The following is a 12185-nucleotide window of genomic DNA, read 5'->3' as shown; positions in this document are numbered from 1 at the left end:
CCTAGACAAAAATTATGTCAGTATTAACACCATTAATTTTGGTTAAAATAGGAGCTGAAAGTCTTTCCTCTTCATCCCTGTTATTCCCTAGCCTGAGGAACTAAGGACACCTTGCAGTAACAGCAAGGGTGAAAAGCCAGAGGCCAGCTAAGGGACTAAGCCCATCTCTATCAAAATTAGAACTAATCTCTGTAAATATATATGAAATTTCTACTTCCCTAGCTCTCCTGGTAAATCTAAATCTTATCTTAGACTGAAAAGCCACATGCTGGGATGTCCTTGGAAGGGAGATTAGCAGTACCACCTGTTTGCTCTTAGGGGCGGAGAACCGGAGAATGTAGATTGACCTGCTTGAGAAAAGGAAGAATTCTAAACAATGAGAGTGTAGCAATGTAAATTTTCTGTTTGGAGAAGTCAAGGTACTTTATTTAGATGCAAATTGTAAAACTAAAGCTAGTTTCAAATTAGAAGTAACTGGGTGCCAGTGGCGTTCTGCTGCAGACTGACCTTTAATGTCAGTTTGCAAAAAGTTTAGGACAAATAAGGTGAAGGCAAGATGAGCCTTTGGTGACCTTGGGGGAAATGCTCTGAATTAACTTTGCTAGGTAATTTAGAATATAGGAATCTCTAATAATTGAACTGAATATTAGACCAGTCTAAGATTGAGTTAGAATGGCTGGTCACACTGAAGAAGAGTGAAAAATCATTATGACTCTATTAAATGACTAATTTTACTAAGTCTGAATATACAGTCTCTGATGTACTATTGCCATAAAGTTAAAAGGCTAGAAGCTAGTCTAAACTGGAAAAATGACAAGCAAGGATTTAAGGTAAACTTCCCTTGAGAAGCATTAGTTAATAAAATACTTTCCACTTAGGAAACAATATATACTGAAAGATTAAAACCTTTGGCTTCTTGTAAAGAAGCAGAAACAATAAACATTTTTCTTACATAATGTAAAGCTATATTAGCCATACGTAGAGGCAAAATTTTCTAGTGATTACCAGTTTACTAGAAGCAAAAATCTTTGAATTTAAGCATTATTTTAAACATCTGAATAGATCTGTAACACTGTTAAAAAGAAATTTTCTTGAACACAGGGAAAAACTTTTTTAGGCATTGTTTGCAAAACAAAAGAAAGGGCCACAAGCCGCTCTGGGACTGCCCAGAGCCCTGTATTGACTCAAAGGTAAAATACTTTTTAATCTGAGCATTAATCTTAAATTTGCAATCAAACTGCAAGCTGCAGTCAATGGAACAATGGCAGTTTTAACCATAATTTTTAAGTTTTTGTGCAAGGTTAGGATAATATCTACAACTTTGGGAAAGCAAAACCTATGTTTAAAACAATTTATCACTGTTAAAATCAATATTAGAAGCATTACTATCATATTACGAAGTTTGGATATCAATTAATACCTATGAATACCTATTAAAGCAATCTTTAACGCTTTAATAAAGAGGCATTGCTTTATATCTTATCTTAAATTTTACTATTTAGGATAGGAACCACATTAATCATTATCTAAACTAGAAATATCTTAAGAGACTCAGCCTCTGAAGCTTAATCTCAAACTCTAACTCGCTTCAGGGCCTCACCAACTTTCTCCCAGGTTCCACAATCTATCGTTTTTTCTTCTTTGAACCATGGACAACAGCTATCTATTTTATCTAAAAGATTTCTGACTTTGAACCCTTCCTTCTTCCACCTAAGCAGTTTTCTAAAAAACTGCGGCACACTGCCTGTCTTCGTATCTAGTTCCGATTAACGAACTACTGACCCCAAGCAGAAACAGTGTTGGGTCAGCACTGATTCAAACTTGATTCGTATCTTACCGCATCCTCAGCAATACTTTACAAAACTGAAATTTTAGGCTAGCGCTAGCATGTGTACCTGTCCGTTGCTCCGATGCTCCTCCGATACGAAGATCCTTTCCTTTCTTGTGGAGCTCTACACAGCAGTCGTTTCTCTTAGCATCCCTCTGCCATTCTTCAGGCCCCACGTTGGGCGCCAACTGTTGCGGCCTGCCCGCAGTCCACAACACGAACGGTTCAACTGAGAATGGCAGTTCACTGAAAAGAGAGGAATCTAGACGGGGCGGAAGAAACAATGGAGCCAAGACAACAAGTTCTGATCAAGGCTCAATTTTACTATTTCCAGACACTCAGTTATAAAGGAAGAGGGAGGGAACCCAATATCCCGCCAAGTAACTCAGGGTCCAGTAGCAGGACGAACACGTGTGTGCCTCCAGGCAGCAAAGGCAGGTTCCAGCAGTGGGCGTGGCAGGACAAATGAGCCGGTAGCTCCACCCTTGAGCAAGCAGGTTCCAGGCTGGGAGAAGGGAGGCCACAGAACAGTATTATGAACTAACCAGTACCCCAGAGCTCTTGACTCTAGCTGCATTTGTATCAAAAGATGTCCTAGTCGGCCATCACTGGAAAGAGAGGCCCATTGGACTTGCCAACTTTATATGCCCCAGTACAGGGGAATGCCAGGGCCAAGTGGTGGGGGTGGGTGGGGGTGGGACTGGGGGGGGAGTGTATTGGGGACTTTTTGGATAGCATTGGAAATGTAATTGAGGAAAATACCTAATTAAACACACACACACACACACACACACACACACACACACACACATTCTCTCCAGTGTAGATGCCCGGCTGGAGATGGAGAGAGAATCCAATAGACGTCAGTTCTGAGGCTCCTAGAAGAGCCCTGGTAATAAGGAGTTTCCCTGCCATGGGTCCAGCTGTCTCTAGGGGTTATGGGAGCCAGCAACTTTCAGGGTTCAGTTTATACAAAGTGCCTGCCCAAGAGTCAACTCTGTTTTGAGAAAGCAGAGCCAAGAGAAGGGAGAAGGGATCAAACACCTAACCCTTAGTAGTCCAACCATACCTAGGATCCAAAATCCCTTTGGAACTGGTAGTCGTTCAGCCCAATAGCCCCACCAACCCAGTCAAACTTCCAGAAGTATGGCACTTTACGGTAACAAAGACTGCACTACAGAAACGTCTGTGGATTCAGTATCCTGAGAGTTATGGCTGCTATTTGAGCATGTTGGGTCAGCTTGGAACTAGTCAAAAGCCAGACCGCTGTTTCATAGACCTCAACATACAGCTGCTTAAACACGCTGTGCATTTCTCTGCTGTGGAGAAGTCTGCTAAGCCATCTAGGACCTTGACTGTGGCTTAAGCAGAATCTTGTCCTCTCTCTTTTTTTTTTCTTCATCATCCGCAGAGTGCATGTGTCTCATGCCAGGTGGGAAGGGAGCACCAATGCTCCTAAGATGCTACTGGTATGCAAGAAGAGCCTATAAAAGAGAGGCTATAAAGGCTTTCTTTCCCTCCCTCCTTCTCTTCCTTCCCTCCTCCCCCCTTTTCTTCCCTCCCTCCTTCCCCTTTCCTTTCCTCCCTCACTCTCATCCTTCTGTTTCTCCCTCTCTCTCTCTTCCTCCCTTCCCTCCTTCTCTCCCTTCCCTCCCCCTCCCCTTTCCTTCCCTCCCTCCCTCCCTCTCTTCCTTCCCTCCCTTCCTCTTTTCCTTCCCTTCCTGCCTTTCTCCCCTCCCTTCACTCATCCTTTCCTTCTTCATAGTCACCCATGCTACCTGCTACCAATGGTGTGATGTTGACAGTCAGGGATGTAACACTGAAAAAGTTGACACAGTTTTCTCCTTCCCCAAGTTTATCTTTCTTAGAGTGCTATTTCTTATTTTTAAACCGCCTGAGACCTAACTGTAGAAGGTGCCTGCTCCCAGTGATATTGGAGGCTAGTTGGGTTCAGAAGGCACCCCTACCTCCACCCCCCACCCCCAGAGAGAGGTTCAGCCTCTTGCATCGCAGAACAAAGAAATAAACATGCACATGATTGCAAAGGAAGCAGGGACAGTTTGTCAAGATGAACCGCCCTGGCAAGCAGCGCAAGATGGTTAAGTACAGACAGGTGAAACTTAGCAGCTCAGAGGCCCCGCCCAGTGCTGGGAGCTTAGTTCCCTTAGCTCAAGCTTTGCAGAATTTGCATAGTGCCTCTGCCTTTGTTCTATCTGTTTCCTGGAGTTCAACAGGTTCCTGTGTGTCACATGCCTCATTAGCATCCTAAAGCTCCACCCCAGGGGGGTGTGTTTTGTCATCATAATGAGCCAGATTATTCACTATGCTCCTCCACTCCTTCAGAGTGGCTCTGTGCCTTTGGTAGTGGCACTGGCTTTAGTTGGCTGCCCCTGCTGAGAGTTTTCAAACCTTTTCTTTGCCAACTTGTTTTGAATATGCTAATTTTGTAGGGTTTGGCATAGGGCCTTTTGACCTTTGTTCTTCTGTCCTTCTCTCCTGCAGGGTGGACTCTGGATCACCCTCTTGGTAAGGCTGGGAAGTCCGGCCACCCCTAACTTCTAGAAGCCTGTGGATTCCAGTTTTCTGGGCCCCAGGCCTACTGAACTAAGAGGGTCTGCCCCTGCCCTCAGTTACATTTTCAGAGACATTATTGATATTCATTTCAATTGTTTTCATCACATGTGTAGTGTAAATCTTTGCCCTCGTTGTTGTTAAAGCCTCTGTCTCCTCCCAAAGGAATTTAAGAATAAAGTGCATTTGTCTATAGAATGACAGCAATGCCACCTAGTTCATGGGCGTGTTGTAAAAACTAAATGGGATGATGCCAGTAAATTTGAGAGATGGAGGGCGGGGAGAGAATCTAAGAGAATAGATAGATAGATAGATAGATAGATAGATAGATAGATAGATAGATAGATAGATGGATAGATGGATAGATGGATAGATGGATAGATGGATAGATAGATACATAAATAGATATGTAGATGAATAGATATGTAGATATATATAGATGGATACATTGATATACAGATAGATACATAGATATTGCAGATAGATAGATAGATAGATAGATAGATAGATAGATAGATAGATAGATAGATATGTAGATAGATGGAGACATAGATATGCTACTGAGAGTGTGAAAGAGGGACTCAAGCAGAGACAGCTTTACAGAAATGTGAGCATGTTTGTGCACACTAAAATAATTGAATTTAACATTAGGGAGTTGAAGAAGTTGTTGCCCTTTTGTTCAATGCTCTTTAACACAAGAGATGTTATTTCTTTAAAACTCCCTCTTGGGGGAAAAAGGTTAAGAAAAGAAGTCATGAAAAATGTGAAAAGGCTGGAGTCATTATTTTTTTAGGAATGTGTTTCAATTTTCCACCGTATTGAATGACTTGAGTTCTGAATGATGAGAAAAATTTCCAACTTGTGCTTCTCCTCCGTCTATGTCTCACCTCCCAAGTTTGCTAATTTTGCATATTTACCATGTGTAATGGCCACATGGGGGTGTGGGGAGATTTCTTCCGTAACTGTTTAACATCAACCAGTTCTAGAATTAAATAGACTATGCGCCCGTGAAGAATTTCCTCATGTACGAGTATATCCATTCTCAGCCAATTATTCTCACCTTCGTCTCTAACTTGACAGGATGTTGAGTAGGTAGAGGAGGGTGTGGGTGGGGTGAGGGAGGGAGATGAATATAACAAACTACATTGTTTAGAATTCTCAACTAGGAGCTAGAAAGATGGCTCAGTGGTTAAGAGCACTGACTGCTCTTCCATAGGTCCTGAGTTAAATTCCCAGCAACCACATGGTGACTCACAACCATCTGTAATGGGATCTGATGCCCTCTTCTGGTGTGTCTGAAGACAGCTACAGTGTACTCATACATAAAAGAAATAAATCTTTTAATAAATTCTCAGCTAATAAAAGCATTGTTTAAAAAGTCTCTCCCTTGCTCCTTGAGTTCCAGTCTTCTCAGTGTCTGACTATGTTACTTGTATTTCCTTGTCAACTTCCGTTTTCCTGCTTGACTTCTACTTACACTCTAGACTCTGCAGAGGAGGGTCCCTACTCTTCTTTTATTCTGCCACCATTCTTCAGGAGTTGTATTGTTTATATTTGTTTTTATCTACCCCAGTCAAGAAACTGACTTCCATTTTTTTTTTTAAAAAATGAGTCTATTTATGCAAAGTTCATTTAGAAATTTGAACTACACTGCACAAACTTTTTTTTTTTGAGATGGAGTCTTACATTATAGCCCAATTGGCCAGGAATTTATTTTTTAGGCCAGTATACAAAGTGGGATTAAAGTTATAAGCAACATGCCTGTTTTCAAATATTTTTTTAATCATAAATCTTAAGGTTGCAATAGAACTAGGATTGTGTGATGAAGTCTCATAAGAAAAGCTCTGAAGATGGCTTTTGCTCCTTCCACGATGGGGAACTCACTCCTGGGCAAAGCTCGCGGGTTTATCTGCCTATATTTAGGCAAAACATGCTAGTCTTATTCTCAACCTGCACAGATCATCATAATGGACTTTCCACTTGTGGCCAAATAGAGCGGTGGGGGCAGGGCGGGCGAGGAGAAACTGAGTTGTGGAAATCCCAGCTTAACTCTGTCGTGAGCTTTCAATTAGAATGCAATGGAACGTTATGCACTCCTCGTTCAAAGCTCAGAGATAATTGCTCCTGCCAATGTTGGCAATCTTTCAAAAAAAAATTAAGTGGAGGGTTGCTGAGAGGCATCATCACCTCTGGGCCACTCAAGCTGCTGAGTGAGAGACACACTTCCCAGGGCCCAGACCCCTCTCAGAAGGAAGCAGGCCTCAGAGCACCCTGCTGACCAGCCCGCTCTGCAACCAACCTATTCAGAAACACCGCACCCTTCTTGTCCACCCATTTTAAAAACTTGTTCAAGATTCTGCAATCTTATCCCAGCCTGTAAAAGAAACCTACCTAATTGTTACATGCTATATCAGCTCATGTTATCTTTTTGTTTGATATCCATTCCAGAGCTGATAGTCTGGCTTCGGAAGCTAATCAGGAATGTGTCTGGCACTCCGATACTGCCCTCTCCGGAATTAGATAGAGAACTAATGGTGCGTGTGGCTCCAGGGTGGCCAACGTTAGACACCTTTGCCTGCCTCCTGTTGCTGCCTCTACTGCAGTTGAAAGCCAAGTTCCTTTGCTCATTTTCCCATACCCTTTCAAACCTGAGCTCCGCTGGCCCCAGCCCACCCTTAGGACCCTTCTGAAAGGTCTCAGTTAAAGACCAACACACTCAAACTCATCACAATTCCATTCTGCAGTTCAGAGAGTCTTTCTTGGAATTTTACAGCTTTCCTCTCTGTTAAAGTCTGGGCGAAAATTCTCCTCCGTTGAAAAGGTAGAAAGCTCAGGCTTTGCATTCCCCCTTCATGTCTATTTTTCCTTTTCTAGTTCAGGGAAGGAGTCTGATTATCCGGAAGGACATTCCTACTTCTGACTCTAATCTAGTGCAAGACCATGGAGCGCATAGAGCTGGCCTGGTCCTGTCTCTAAGTCTGCCTGGACTGACATGTACAGAGCCCAGGCCATAAGCCCTGGTCCTGTTTCTAAATCAACTGTTTCTAAATCAACTCTCTTCAGGGCTGGCATGCATACAGCACACTGCACTGGGCTAGTTCTTCACACAAGTTGCCTGACTCCCAGCGACTCCCTGTTTTGCATTTTGAGAAAGGAAGGGTTAAATAATAAACCCAGAGCTGCCGGTTTAGGAGATAACAGAATTAGAGTTTAAAGTTAGCGACTATGACTCCTGAGCACATTTCCAAGCGGCTGAGGCCATTGCCTTTCCACCACACAGAAGTGAATCGCCTCCTTATCCTTAAAAAACTGCTGGCAACAGGCTGGCCTGTGTTCTCCCTGGCACTCACCCAGGTATATCTCTACACACATCTTAGGGGCACCTCACTCAATGTGCCACAAGTGTCGTCTAAGTGGCCACAATGGTCGAATAATCTCACGTGGGATTCCTGAGATCTAATGAGATTTCCATTTGGGACAATATGGCAAATGTACGAAACAGACCCCCCTGCTAGAAGGCACCTGTAAAAGCAGTATCCAATCCAACTAGCATCCCTCTAAATGCCCAGCTGAGCTCAAACGAATGAAGAGGAAATCCCAGGAGTTGAAAACGAAATGAAACTGGAGACCAGAGTATAACTTGCAGACTCAAGCTTGGGGGCTACCTGGAGTATTAGATGATCTCATAAGCCAAGCTGTCTGAGATTTAATGGTTAGTCCAGGACAGAAAGAAACGTCAGTCGATGCCCTGTATGAAGCTGCTACCCTGAGTGACAGTGGGAAGGGAAATGAACCTGTTTCCTCCCTCAGAAAAATGAGGAAAAAAAAAAAACAGAAAGCAAAAGCAAAAACAAACAAAAAAGAAAATGATGAGGAAGCTTGCATCCTTGACGTGAGCTCTGAGGGGAGACACCTTTTGGAATTCTGGGACTAGTCTCACTAATGTGCAGTTGCCAAGTCACCCTTCCTACATGATGAAGCCCTTAGGTATTAAATTAGCATAGAAATAGTTCTCAGGTGTCTCCATCGTTCTGGATAGAGGAAGCATTAGAGAGCCCTCAAGCCAAGAGACCCAGGATTACTGATCACAGAAGATAAATTTATCAACAATCTGTCTCCTCACACTCAGATATGAGATAGAGAAATATAGACGTGTTCTTTAACCCACAGGCTCTATTGGAACAGCTAGGATTTCTCCCAAGGGCTGCACTGGAAAGGACTCATCTTCAAAGTGACTGAGAGTGAGAAGGAATGACTCAGATAAAAGGGAACCAGCTACATGGAGAGGTTAAGAACTCCGGGGCAGCCAAAGAATGACTTGCGGAGGCCATTGCCCATGCTTGTGCTCAGATGTGGGAGACAGACAGGTGAGAAAAACTCCAGAAGGCAACACAGGAAAGGATGTGGTCCCATTAAAGCAACTTTCATTCTCTTACTGGAAGCAGTGAACAAGGCTTGACCCATTTGTACCCAAGCTGCTAAATAATGGCTTCTCTTCCTCTTTCTCCTTCTCTTCCTCCTCTTCCTCCTGCTACCACCACCACTACTATCTTAAGGAGCAGATGAGCATTACCCTTGGCTTTGCCATTAACCGTCCCTTTTGTTGAATAGTCTTCGCTTCAACAGTTTTTATGACCTGTAAAAAAAAAAGTTTTGTAACCCACAGACTGTACTGAAACTGTAAATGTATGACAGTAAATTTACAGTAAATGTAAAAACATTTACTGAAATTGTAAATGTATGAGTGTGTGGCAGCATAAGGGGAGACCTGAGCTTGAAACCCCCACTACCCCACCCCCACATATACACAAGAGTGAGGGAGTGAGAGGCAGAGAGACAGAGAGAGGGAGGGAGATGAAGAGGGGAGGAGAGGGCGAGGGAAACAGAGACAGAGAGACAGACAGAGATACAGAGAGAGATACAGAGTCAGAGAAACTGGGCTGGGGGAGGGGGGGGGAAGAGATTGATTCTTGATGTAGTTTTCCTGTCCAGGCTCACCATGTACCAAAGATTTAGCCCCATGACTTTTTTAGTTAATAGGAACCAATAGATGCTGTTCTTTCTCCAAAAGTCACTTTGCTTTGGTTTTATGTCACTTGTGAATAAAATCAACAGCATGCAAAACTGGCCACAGTGCTTGAAGAATCTTGAAACCCTTCATGTGTAATAGTCTTCCTGCCTAGATCGTATCTAAACTGCAAATGCTATTATTGTTCAGGAATTGCTCAATAAATAAGCCCAAATAAATGCAGTATTACTTTCTAAGCAGGCACTAAGCAGAGAGAACAATAGGAGAGAGGAAAATGATACCTTGCTATGTCAAGCCCTGTGCTGAGAGTTTTACATATTGTCTCCTTGGATAATCACAATGGGAACAGGATGTGGTAGTTCATACCCTCCAATCCTAGTACTTGGCAGGAGGGATGCAGATTTGATGCCAGTCTGAGCTACACAGTGAAACTCTGTCCTAAGACTGAGTCATGTTAGCTTTGTGATACCAGCCTTAGCCCTTCTGTGAGGGGTCCAGCTGCACTTGTGGAAAGTGACAGGCTGGTCTTGGATTTACCACCACAGTCTGTGTTCATGTAAACCACACGTGGCAAGTGCCCAAGCTCTGGGATCAGCAAGCTTTTTCACAAAGGTCCAGAGAGTAAATATTTTTGGTTCTGTTGGCTACATATCATCTCTGTTGAAATGACATGACTATGCCAAGTAGACTCTCAACATGGAAATGAGCAGTTGGGGCTATCTTCAAATGAAACTTTACTTAGAGACACAAGGTGCCTGCAGAGATGGTTCAGTGGGTAAAAGAACTTACTATGTAATCATAAGGACTTGAATGTGAATCTCTAAGGGCCACATAAAAGCTAGGCATGGCTGATAACTTCACAGATACGCCTGTGACCCTATCACTAGCGATCAGGAGCAAGCAGATCCCAGGAGTTCACTGGCAAGCAGCTAGTCTAGCTTAAACAGTGAGGTTCAGGTTCATGTACACACACACACACACATGCACACGCACGCGCACGTGCACATGCACACAGACACAGTATACACAAGTGGTGGGTAAGATTTGGTCAGATGCTGTAGAATACTGTCATGTCCTTCTAGATGTCTGTCTTTACTAAAGATGAGCTTACAAGCCAGAGAAATCTCCAAATAATATCCCAGAGCCTTAGTGCTCCACCGTAAACACTGCTGTGATTTTGAACTTTATTTCATTTGCAAATAAATTCAATCCTGATCTAGTTAGGGAGTTTTTCCATAGTAAATATATTAGCAAAGATAAGCCTATACAGTAAAGCCATTTAAGAAATCTAAAGAAGATTAAACGTCTTCTTGTAGTGATAAAAAAAAAAAAAGAAGAGAACTTTTTTTCATTAGTGAACGGGTAGGGAAAGTTTCACTGTTTAAAAAAAAATCATTCTTTGGAGCAGAAATGGTTCTAGGGAAGACTGGGCCAGAGGAGCAAGACTGTGGAAGGTGGCCAGCGTTGCACTTGTGGGAGATGCCGTAGGAAAATGGGCAAGCTTCTGAGCTACAGTAGCAAGCACAGAGATGTCAGGGAGAATCTTGAACAGCAGTTCTCCACCCATGGCTTAAGACCCCTTTGAGGGGGGGTGTCACATAATCACATATCCTATATATCAGATATTTACATTATGATGAACAGCAGTAGCAGAGTTACAGTTATGACGTAGCAACAAAAGAATTTTATGTTTGGTCATCACAACATGAGGAACTGTATTAAAGGGTCACAGCGTTAGGAAGATGGAAAGCCACTGCTGCAGAGCTTGACTCATTAAGGTGTTGGCTGGGGAAAGGGTGGGCCTGGAGTCTCTCTCTATTTTCACCTGGCCAATGGCACCAGTCACAAGAGGAAGGCATTAGAAAATGTGATCTACTAGGCTGAAAACGGAATAGCAGTACTAAACATAGAGAAGCCACGCAAAAGAAGGTTCCGGAAACATAGTGTTAAACCAGTTATAAGACTGCAAGTTTAACAGTTTCTGTTTATTTGTTTGTTCACTGTTTTGGTTGGGTTTTGGGCTTGACTGTGTCATTCAGTGAGACTCATAAAGGCTGCAGGTACTCCGTGCTGTGCCATTACAGCGAGGCCAAGCCAGGGGCGGAAACTACTCCTGCATATGACCTGAACACTCAGCCAATCAGCAGTAACAGCCACCACACACCAACTATTTACCATGTCAAGTCAAAAGCTAGGAACTTTGTTATTTGTCCCAAAATCTAGTGACAAAATCTAATCTTTCTAATTGAGTTAGTTTTGCACATGAAAGAAACGGAAGGTCTAGGAGGTTAAAAAAAAAAAATCATGGCACCCAAAGTCAAGCAAGAGTCTGTGTGAAATTTGAACCAATTCAATTTGGTTTATGATTTTGGCTGTGCCAAAACAAATAAACAAAGAAATCCTAACTTTGGATTTAAAAATATATATATAGTGTTTCTGAGCAGGGGTGGGAAAAGGGGATGGCTCAGTGTGTAAAGGGATTGCTTTGCAAGGACAAAGACCTACATTTTGAGCCCCAGGACACTTGTTAAAAAGCTGAATATGTGAATCCAAGTACTGGGGACAGGGAGACAGGGGCTTGCCGACAAGCCAACCTAGGCTATTCGTGAGTTTAGAGCCAGGAGAAACCCTTTCTCAAATAAAAAAGGAGGAATGGAGCTAGAGGCTAACCTCTGGTCTGTATATAGACTGACATGGGCACACATATGTGTACCTTTCACTAGCACGTACACATACACACACATACACACACCTCAC

Source organism: Mus caroli, unplaced genomic scaffold (genome assembly GCF_978045245.1).
Source record: "Mus caroli unplaced genomic scaffold, Mus_caroli_1 scaffold_4, whole genome shotgun sequence".
Lineage (NCBI taxonomy): Eukaryota > Metazoa > Chordata > Mammalia > Rodentia > Muridae > Mus > Mus caroli.
This window is presented reverse-complemented; position numbering follows the sequence as displayed.